Source organism: Pleurodeles waltl, chromosome 6, assembly GCF_031143425.1.
Source record: "Pleurodeles waltl isolate 20211129_DDA chromosome 6, aPleWal1.hap1.20221129, whole genome shotgun sequence".
NCBI classification, from domain to species: domain Eukaryota; kingdom Metazoa; phylum Chordata; class Amphibia; order Caudata; family Salamandridae; genus Pleurodeles; species Pleurodeles waltl.
The window spans coordinates 81813082-81824041 of record NC_090445.1 but is presented as its reverse complement, the minus strand read 5'-3'; the positions used below and the strand labels follow the sequence as shown (position 1 = coordinate 81824041).

The 10960-nt window shown below is 45.9% G+C and overlaps 1 non-coding gene across 1 annotated transcript; it reads right to left on the bottom strand.

Moving 5' to 3' along the window:
- Window positions 1-1289: 1289 nt before the first annotated feature.
- Window positions 1290-1362, bottom strand: TRNAK-CUU (transfer RNA lysine (anticodon CUU)). The gene has a single exon. It is a non-coding gene; the product is annotated as a tRNA-Lys (tRNA).
- Between the last annotated feature and the right edge of the window lie 9598 nt (window positions 1363-10960).

Genomic DNA, 10960 nt, shown 5'->3' with positions numbered 1-10960 from the left:
AATTATATTAAATTTTTGGTTTATGTTCATGAACATCAATTCACCGAAATGCCGGGGGTAGCAGAAGTGACATCACACGACCTTTGACCTCCACTTTCACTCACACACACATACTTATAAAAACATACAAAAATTGACACTTGCATACATTCTCTCTCACATAAACACCCTCGCACCCGCAAGCATGCACACAATAGACATTTACAAGCATTTTTTTCTTACCTCAGCTGCCATGGACAGGCATATCCCAGCTAACTGTACTCCATTTTTATTACACTAATAGTGAATAATATATTATTTTTCACTATTAGCGTAATAAAAAAAATTGACAGACTACAAAGAGTGGAGCTCAAACTGAAGTCCATAAGGACGAGCTGCCACTGTGTTCCTGGCAGTGAATTTGCAATGAATGACGTTTATGTCAGAAAGGTCTGGTGCCGGGTTTGAAGGGGCAGGGTGGATTAGTAAGGGCAGTTGTGTAATATTAAGCGGCAGCCTTGGGCTCTGTGGCCTTTAGGGTCTGACACCTGCTCTAGATGGAGAGATGTGTAAATTAGACTATGATTTTTCTAGTTCCTGATGAGATATGCCTTTTCTGAGGCGTCCTTGAATGAGCAAGCCATGGTATGTGCTGTAAAAGCATTGGGGTTGGGTGTGTGATGTAGACGGTTGAAGTGCTGGTGTTTATTGTTTAACATTTGGTCCTTCGATGCCCGTCTTGCAGCAGCGTCTCCCTGATGTCTGTTGAGGAGGCCCGTGCTGCTGAGTGTGTTGTGATAAATGTCCACTAGAGAACATGGTGAACTCTTCCTGTTTCGCGAGGTGGCAGTCAGCCTCCAGAGCCGTGTTCCAGAGACCTGCCGTGGATGGCCGAGCTGTGTGAGGCGCCGCATTTCAAAAGCAGTATTTTCCCTGGTCCCGTGATCAAATCCCGCTCCTGACATAAAGTAGTTTTTATACCTACTTTAATCATAACACCAGCGGGGATGAGACCTTAAACTCCTCTTTTTGAAAGGATGGGGGGGGGACAGGACGGACCGGAGCGGACTCCGAGCTCGCTGTAAGCACGGGTGGCTCAGGCTAGGAAAGGGCGCAGGAAAGGCTCGGCCTAGGAACGCTCCCAGCGGCGCCTCCCAGGGCGGGAAGTGCTGCGTTGTGTGGAGTCCTGTGGAAATGGTGAGGCAAACGGCAGGATGTGTGTGTGTGTAGTTTTAAGCCTCAGCGAAATATGTGAAAAAGGTGAGAGTTAATGTTAAACGAAAAAATGGAGAAACCTTTAAAAGGTATCACGCCCAACGTGGGGCTTGAACCCACGACCCTGAGATTAAGAGTCTCATGCTCTACCAACTGAGCTAGCCAGGCTACAGGAAGCATTATCTGTCACCCATTTTATAGCCGTGTACCGCAGTGATGTCCCTGAGAGTATCTATGTATTGGTGTTTATGCACCTGCTTCCGGGTACAAACCTCTCTCTCTCTCTCTCACTCTCTCTCTGAATGGGAATATTCCAAGCACCAGCGTAACCCCTGCCCGGCCTCTATTAATCTCATGTGCGGGTGGTTCCATGCACGGATGTGCGTCCGTGAAAACAAGATGACCTTGTATTCCTGCTTCCCATTTTCGTTTCCTGCTTTCCCTGCATTCAGGAAATGACATGCAGTCTCCCGCAGAGAAACTATGCAGAACAGACTGAGCTCATAGCGCCGCACAGCCTGGCTACAGTGAGCTACAACAGCTGACGAGAGTGAAGGTACAACTGGGCAACACACCCACTTACAAGGCGCTTGTGAGGCCCTGGCAGGGACTGTCACAGAAGGGCGGACTGGCACAGTGCAAAGAGCTGCACAAAGCTAGAAGTATCACAGGCACAGACTGGCACATGGCAGTCTGGTGCAGTGCAAACTGCTGCAGCACTGATGTGAAGCACCACAGACTGCCACAGGACAGATGTGACGTATGGCACGTACAGGCTGGCACACAGGAGACTGGCACAACGCAGAGACTCATGGCGGGGTAGCATTATCACAGGTACAGACTGGCACAGTGCAAAGAGCTACACCAAGATGTGTGGAAGTATTACAGGTATAGACTGGAACAGGGCGGACTGGCACAGTGCAAAGACCCATGGCGGGGTAGGATTATCACATGTACAGACTGGCACAGTGCAAAGAACTATACCAAAGCTGTGAGAGAGCGTAGTTTAAACATTACCTATTTTAGATGTGAAATGCTTATATTAACAACGCTAATATTATTCATTGAAACGTATTTTAAACGTGGAGAATTTTTTCACATGCATAAACTAATGTCGACTGTAAGGAATAATTGCTTGAATTATGACTAATTGAATATATTAATACGTACGATAATTGCATTTTATTAGAATCCATAAGCCTTAAGTTAGCGTGAGTCGAAAACTAGCTGTGTAGCTCTCATATTAAAGCATATTTTTCTGTTTCTCCAGTGTGCTGACTTGCAAAAGGCCATGACCCATCATTTGTTCTTTTTCTTCGCTTATTGTATCATTGACTGTTATAGTCTCATCCGCATGCTAGTTGCTTTAGGATAAAGTTGCACGCTTTGCAACAAATATGGACACTTTCAAGGATACTGAACCACGGAAAAGAGAACTCTTGACCCGATGAACGTGCCAGAAAATGAAGTAACCCCGGATATGCCACCTACGAAAGACGTCAATTATGAAGACCAATCAGAAGAATGTAAATTATCGTAGAATGACAAATGCATTACTTAATGTATAATTTGATAGGTTACAGATAGTGGGGTGTAGTGACTATCCAATAGAATTTTGGGGGAGTGTATTACGAAAAAGGGATAAAAACCCATGACACAAGAGACTAGGGAGCATTAGGTAGGGAATGATATCGATTGCATCCAGAAACTCTGTCACTCTATTTGGTGATTTGAGACTTAGACAAAACCATCCTCACACATAGACTGCCCCATTACACTTTCTTCCTTATGAGGGAAGTGTCCCCTGCCATTCGACTAGATAGATTGACGGCGATCTAACTGATGTCCTGAAGACGAAGACTGATCCTGTATGCTGACCTATTCCGAGGAGGTTAAATTATGTTGTTGCTATTGAAATTCATTTATTTGCCTTTTCTTTCTAGGTACCAACTGCTGTGTATTTTTGATTAGAGACCTTAGTTAGATGTTTTCCAAATTGATGTTCTAAATTGTTTTGCATGAAGTCCAACATGCTGATGCTTATTGTGGTTAGATGAGGCATTTCATCTTGACTGACGTGACTGACGTGACTGACGTGGTGCTATGCTGAACTAAACATATATGAGGTTTTATACGTCTAGATTTGTTCATCTTCATATTACTATCTTGTGTCTGTGATCTTTGTATTATTACCATATTGTGACTATGCTCTTTTGCTTCTTGGTTTTGAGATTAATACATTTGCTATTAAATTGTAATCAATAGGGAATAAAATTCACAAAACTTCAGTAAGGAGTGGACAAGCCGCAAGACTTTGTCAGCTGCAGTGTGTGTGAGTGTGACGTCAGTGGTGCCGCGCTGAGATAGGTCAGATGCTGAGAGGGGTCGCGCACGGATTGGCTGCCGTCCGTGAGAGGCAATAGGTTGAGAAAGGGCAGGTGAAGAGTGTCCTGGGAACTAATCCATTTCTGATTAAATACGAAATAAAAAATTGCAAAAATGAATTTTGTCAAGGCATTCAAAAGCGCTCTAAAAGGAGATGTATATATTGTAGCAACTGATGGTGAACCTACACCACCTGAGGGTACTCCGGCTTACATAGTGATGGAAGAGAAAGGTGTCGCACCTTGTTTATGAATGAAACAGTGGCGCAAATTAACGGAAAAAGAAGGATGTTTAGCGTTTCCAGAGCATGGGACATTTAATCCAAAGGTACTAGAAAATCTGAGGTGGATGTTAAGTACACAGAAGCCACCTCCGAGACCGGCACAATATGAGGCTTTAGCGATTTGGGACTTAATGGCTCTTAGACACAGACAAGAAAGGTTTCAGAGAAGGCTGAGAAGGGCAGAAAAATCATATGCAGAAGCTAGGTGGGACAACGAGAACAAAATGTGGAGAAGGGGAATCGTAGATGGGTTGAAGTTATTTCCGGCAATAACCCAGGGAGAAGAGACACAGGGAAAGAAAGCCTCTTGTAAAACCGACAAAGATTCTGGCAAAACTAAAGAAAATAAGAGGTCCTGGGAAGAGAAAGATGATTCAGATGATGAGGAATTTATGGATAGATTGTTACATGATCGTCCGCCACCGTATGCAGTGAGCGACAGCGCTCCAAGCACTAGCTTGGATCCTGGGAACCAGACGCAGGAGAAGGGAGTTACTGATACGGTACAGACTAGCGATACAGCTTTGATACAGAATAGTGTCAGTGTACCCACTGCACCAGACTTGCCGATACAGTTGCAGCCTCCACCGCAGATAAAAAGAATTTACCCTGATGTTCCAGTGCTTGAGACTACTACGAACTTGATAGTGCCTGTGAGAAAGTAGCCTCTTTCTAGCCTTGTTACCCCCACTTTTGGCCTGTTCGTGAGTGTATGTCAGGGTGTTTTCACTATCTCACTGGGATCCTGCTAGCCAGGGCCCAGTGCTCATAGTGAAAACCCTTTGTTTTCAGTATGTTTGTTATGTGTCACTGGGACCCTGCTAGTCAGGACCCCAGTGCTCATAAGTTTGTGGCCTATATGTATGTGTTCCCTGTGTGGTGCCTAACTGTCTCACTGAGGCTCTGCTAACCAGAACCTCAGTGGTTATGCTCTCTCATTTCTTTCAAATTGTCACTAACAGGCTAGTGACCAATTTTACCAATTTACATTGGCTTACTGGAACACCCTTATAATTCCCTAGTATATGGTACTGAGGTACCCAGGGTATTGGGGTTCCAGGAGATCCCTATGGGCTGAAGCATTTCTTTTGCCACCCATAGGGAGCTCTGACAATTCTTACACAGGCCTGCCACTGCAGCCTGAGTGAAATAACGTCCACGTTATTTCACAGCCATTTTACACTGCACTTAAGTAACTTATAAGTCACCTATATGTCTAACCTTTACCTGGTAAAGGTTAGGTGCAAAGTTACTTAGTGTGAGGGCACCCTGGCACTAGCCAAGGTGCCCCCACATTGTTCAGGGCCAATTCCCTGAACTTTGTGAGTGCGGGGACACCATTACATGCGTGCACTACATATAGGTCACTACCTATATGTAGCTTCACAATGGTAACTCCGAATATGGCCATGTAACATGATCCCAGTGGTCTGTAGCACAGACCCTGGTACTGCCAAACTGCCTTTTCCGGGGTTTCACTGCAGCTGCTGCTGCAGCCAACCCCTCAGACAGGTTTCTGCCCCCCTGGGGTCAAGCCAGGCTTGTCCCAGGATGGCAGAACAAAGGACTTCCTCTGAGAGAGGGTGTTACACCCTCTCCCTTTGGAAAATGGTGTGAAGGCAGGGGAGGAGTAGCCTCCCCCAGCCTCTGGAAATGCTTTCTTGGGCACAGATGTGCCCAATTCTGCATAAGGCAGTCTACACCGGTTCAGGGACCCCTTAGCCCCTGCTCTGGCGCGAAACTGGACAAAGGAAAGGGGAGTGACCACTCCCCTGACCTGCACCTCCCCTGGGAGGTGTCCAGAGCTCCTCCAGTGTGCTCCAGACCTCTGCCATCTTGGAAACAGAGGTGCTGCTGGCACACTGGACTGCTCTGAGTGGCCAGTGCCACCAGGTGACGTCAGAGACTCCTTCTGATAGGGTCCTTCAGGTGTTAGTAGCCTATCCTCTCTCCTAAGTAGCCAAACCCTCTTTTCTGGCTATTTAGGGTCTCTGTCTCTGGGGAAACTTTAGATAACGAATGCAAGAGCTCATCAGAGTTCCTCTGCATCTCTCTCTTCACCTTCTGATAAGGAATCGACTGCTGACCGCGCTGGAAGCCTGCGAAACTGCAACAAAGTAGCTAAGACGACTACTGCAACTCTGTAACGCTGATCCTGCCGCCTTATCGACTGTTTTCCTGTTTGTGCATGCTGTGGGGGTAGTCTGCCTCTTCTCTGCACCAGAAGCTCCGAAGAAATCTCCCGTGGGTCGACGGAATCTTCCCCCTGCAACCGCAGGCACCAAAAAGCTGCTTTACCGGTCCCTTGGGTCTCCTCTCAGCACGACGAGCGAGGTCCCTCGAATCCAGCAACTCTGTCCAAGTGACCCCCACAGTCCAGTGACTCTTCAGTCCAAGTTTGGTGGAGGTAAGTCCTTGCCTCACCTCGCTGGGCTGCATTGCTGGGAACCGTGACTTTTGCAGCTATTCCGGCCCCTGTGCACTTCCGGCTGAAATCCTTCGTGCACAGCCAAGCCTGGGTCCACGGCACTCTAACCTGCATTGCACGACTTTCTAAGTTGGTCTCCGGCGACGTGGGACTCCTTTGTGCAACTTCGGCGAGCACCGTTTCACGCATCCTCGTCGTGCCTGTTTCTGGCACTTCTCCGGGTGCTACCTCCTTCTCTTGCTCGACGTCCCCTCTCTCTGCTGGTCCAATTTGCGACCTCCTGGTCCCTCCTGGGCCGCAGCAGCGTCCGAAAACGCTAACCGCACGATTTGCAGCTAGCAAGGCTTGTTGGTGTTCTTTCGGCGGGAAAACACTTCTGCACGACTCTCCACGGCGAGAGGAATCCGTCCACCAAAGGGGAAGTCTCTAGCCCTTTTCGTTCCTGCAGAAACCGCAGCTTCTTCTGTCCAGTAGAAGCTTCTTTGCACCCGCAGCTGGCATTTCCTGGGCATTTGCCCATCTCCGACTTGCTTGTGACTTTTGGACTTGGTCCCCTTGTTCCACAGGTACCCTAGATTGGAAATCCACAGTTGTTGCATTGTTGGTTGGTGTCTTTCCTGCATTATTCCTCTATCACGACTCTTTGTCTTTTGGGGAATTTTAGTGCACTTTGCACTCACTTTTCAGGGTCTTGGGGAGGGCTAATTTTCTAACTCTCACTATTTTCTAATAGTCCCAGCGACCCTCTACAAGGTCACATAGGTTTGGGGTCCATTCGTGGTTCACATTCCACTTTTGGAGTATATGGTTTGTGTTGCCCCTATCCCTATGTGTTCCCATTGCATCCTATTATAACTATACATTGCACCGTTTTCTAAGACTATACTGCATATTTTTGGTATTGTGTACATATAACTTGTGTATAATTGCTATCCTCATACTGAGGGTACTCACTGAGATACTTTGGCATATTGTCATAAAAATAAAGTACCTTTATTTTTAGTATATCTGTGTATTGTGTTTTCTTATGATATTGTGCAAGTGACACTAGTGGTACTGTAGTAGCTTCACACGTCTCCTAGTTCAGCCTAAGCTGCTCTGCTAAGCTACCATTATCTATCAGCCTAAGCTGCTAGACACCCTATACACTAATAAGGGATAACTGGGCCTGGTGCAAGGTGGAAGTACCCCTTGGTACTCACTACAAGCCAGTCCAGCCTCCTACATTGGTTGTGCAGCGGTGGGATAAGTGCTTTGAGACTACTTACCACTCTTGTCATTGTACTTTTCATAAGAGAAAAATATACAAAACAAGTTCAGTGTGTGTACACATTGCTAAAAAGTTTTGCATTTCCTCTTTTCACTCTTTTCTAAAGTGCTGAAAAGTACTTCTAAACTTTCAAAAAGTTCTTAAAAGTTTAAAAAGTTTTTTTCTGTCTTTCTAAAAAGTTCTGAAAACTTTTTTCTCTTTTTCTATCACTTTAACTCTCTCTAAAAATGTCTGGCACAGGCCAAAATGTTGACCTGTCTAAGATTCCATATGATCACCTTGGCTGGAAAGGAGCAAGGAGTCTCTGCATAGAGAGAGGTTTGAGTGTAGGGAAGAATCCTTCCTTAGAACTGTTAATTAACATGCTTAGAGAACAGGATAAGGCCATAAGTGCCCCATCTGTTGAAAAAGTAGCTAATGGTTCTCAATCTGATCCAGGGACTCCCCCAGGAAAAGGTTCAGGAAAGAAACTTCTTAGCCTGCCCATTACTAGACAGTCTAGCATAGTTGGTACTGAGGTGGAGTCACATCATACAGATGATGTGCTCTCACATTACACTGTCAGCCAAGCTGTTAGGGTGGCTTCTGTAAGGGACAGGTCTCCTTCTGTTCATTCCCATCACACCTCTGTATCTAGAAATGTCCCTCCCACCAGCCCTGAAGACAGATTGTTAGAAAGGGAACTCAATAAGTTGAGGGTGGAACAAACCAGACTGAAGCTTAAAAAGCAACAGCTGGATTTGGATAGACAGTCTTTAGAAATAGAGAGGGAAAGACAGAAGTTGGGTTTTGAAACCCATGGTGGCAGCAGCAGTATTCCCCATAGTCATCCTGTAAAAGAGCATGATTCCAGGAATCTGCACAAGATAGTTCCCCCTTATAAGGAGGGGGATGACATTAACAAGTGGTTTGCTGCACTTGAGAGGGCCTGTGTTGTACAGGATGTCCCTCAAAGGCAGTGGGCTGCTATCCTATGGCTATCATTTAGTGGAAAAGGTAGGGATAGGCTCCTTACTGTGAAAGAAAGTGATGCCAATAATTTCCAAGTTCTTAAGAATGCACTCCTGGATGGTTATGGCTTAACCACTGAACAATACAGGATAAAGTTCAGAGAGACCAAAAAGGAGTCTTCACAAGACTGGGTTGATTTCATTGACCATTCAGTGAAGGCCTTGGAGGGGTGGTTAAATGGCAGTAAGGTTACTGACTTTGAAAGCCTGTATAACTTAATCCTGAGAGAGCATATTCTTAATAATTGTGTGTCTGATTTGTTGCACCAGTACTTGGTGGACTCTGATCTGACCTCTCCCCAAGAATTGGGAAAGAAGGCAGACAAATGGGTCAGAACAAGGGTGAACAGAAAAGTTCATACAGGGGGTGACAAAGAGAACACTAAGAAGAAAGATGGTGAAAAATCTCAAGATAAGCATGGGGATAAGGGTAAAACCAAAGATTCCACTTCAAATCTTAAACACTCTTCAGGGGGTGGAGAAAAAACAAATTCTTCCTCTTCTTCTCAACCTACACAATTTAAAAAGCCTTGGTGCTTTGTGTGTAAAAACAGAGGCCATAGGCCAGGGGATAAGTCCTGTCCAGGTAAACCCCCTGAGCCTACCACCACTAATACATCAAGCTCTAGTGCCCCTAGCAGTAGTGGTACTAGTGGTGGGACTGCTGGCAACAGTCAAGTTAAGGGTGTAGTTGGGTTCACTTATGGGTCCATAGTAGAAACTGGGGTAGTCAGTCCCAAGACAGTTTCTGTCACACCTAGTGGCATTGGCCTTGCCACACTGGCTGCTTGTCCCCTTACAATGGATAAGTACAGGCAGACAGTTTCAATAAATGGTGTTGAGGCCTTGGCCTACAGGGACACAGGTGCCAGTATCACTTTGGTGACTGAAAACTTAGTGCATCCTGATCAACACATCATTGGACAACAGTATAAGATTATTGATGTCCATAACTCCACTAAGTTTCTTCCCTTAGCTATAATTCAGTTTAGTTGGGGTGGAGTTACTGGCCCTAAGCAGGTGGTAGTATCACCTAGCTTACCTGTAGATTGTCTCTTAGGTAATGACCTAGAGGCCTCAGGTTGGGCTGATGTAGAGTTTTATGCCCATGCAGCCATGCTGGGCATCCCAGAGGAATTGTTCCCTCTCATTTCTATTGAAATGAAAAAGCAAAGGAGAGAAGGCCTGAAAACTCAGGATCCCTCTCCATCAACAGGTAAAAAGGGTATCACAGTATCCCCTAACCACCCTACCATTTAGGATACCATTCCTGTGGTGGGAGAAACCTCTCCTGGGGTGGCACCTGTTCCAAGGGAATCATCAGTTGGCAAAACTGTACTCCCTGAGGTGGAAGTAACTCTCTGTGGGATAACTAACATTGGTGACAAAAAGAGCACCATTTTAGTTAACATGGAGCATCCCTCCAACCCTCCCAGAGAAACTTTAGTGCAGAAACCCTGCACTGCCTCACAACACTTAGGACAGCATCCCTGCCCTAGTGTGGAGCTCATAGGACAGCATCCCTGCCCTGCTCCAACTCAACAGAAACAGCATCCCTGTTCTCTCTTCCAGCCATATGGACAAAGTTTTTGCCCAGCTATGGCTTTTCTGAGACAGCATCCCTGTCTGGCATTTCCATCACTACAAATAGGTTCAGTGGACAATTCCCACTGCTCTAAACTAAAACTTACTGATAGAAACTCTGAAAATACATCTTCACATTGTTGCTTTGCTAAAAAACTTCAAACAGGGTGGTTTACATCCCCACAGGGAAGTAACCATATAGTGGATGATAAAGGGAGTAACCAGTCTATTGCAGAGCTACTCTCTACTTATCACCACTTAGACAATAAAGTCTCAACTGGCCAAGGTTAGCCTTATTGTCCTTCGTTTGGGGGGGGGTTGTGTGAGAAAGTAGCCTCTTTCTAGCCTTGTTACCCCCACTTTTGGCCTGTTTGTGAGTGTATGTCAGGGTGTTTTCACTGTCTCACTGGGATCCTGCTAGCCAGGGCCCAGTGCTCATAGTGAAAACCCTTTGTTTTCAGTATGTTTGTTATGTGTCACTGGGACCCTGCTAGTTAGGACCCCAGTGCTCATAAGTTTGTGGCCTATATGTATGTGTTCCCTGTGTGGTGCCTAACTGTTTCACTGAGGCTCTGCTAACCAGAACCTCAGTGGTTATGCTCTCTCATTTCTTTCAAATTGTCACTAACAGGCTAGTGACCAATTTTACCAATTTACATTGGCTTACTGGAACACCCTTATAATTCCCTAGTATATGGTACTGAGGTACCCAGGGTATTGGGGTTCCAGGAGATCCCTATGGCTGCAGCATTTCTTTTGCCACCCATAGGGAGCTCTGACAATTCTTACACAGGCCTGCCACTGCA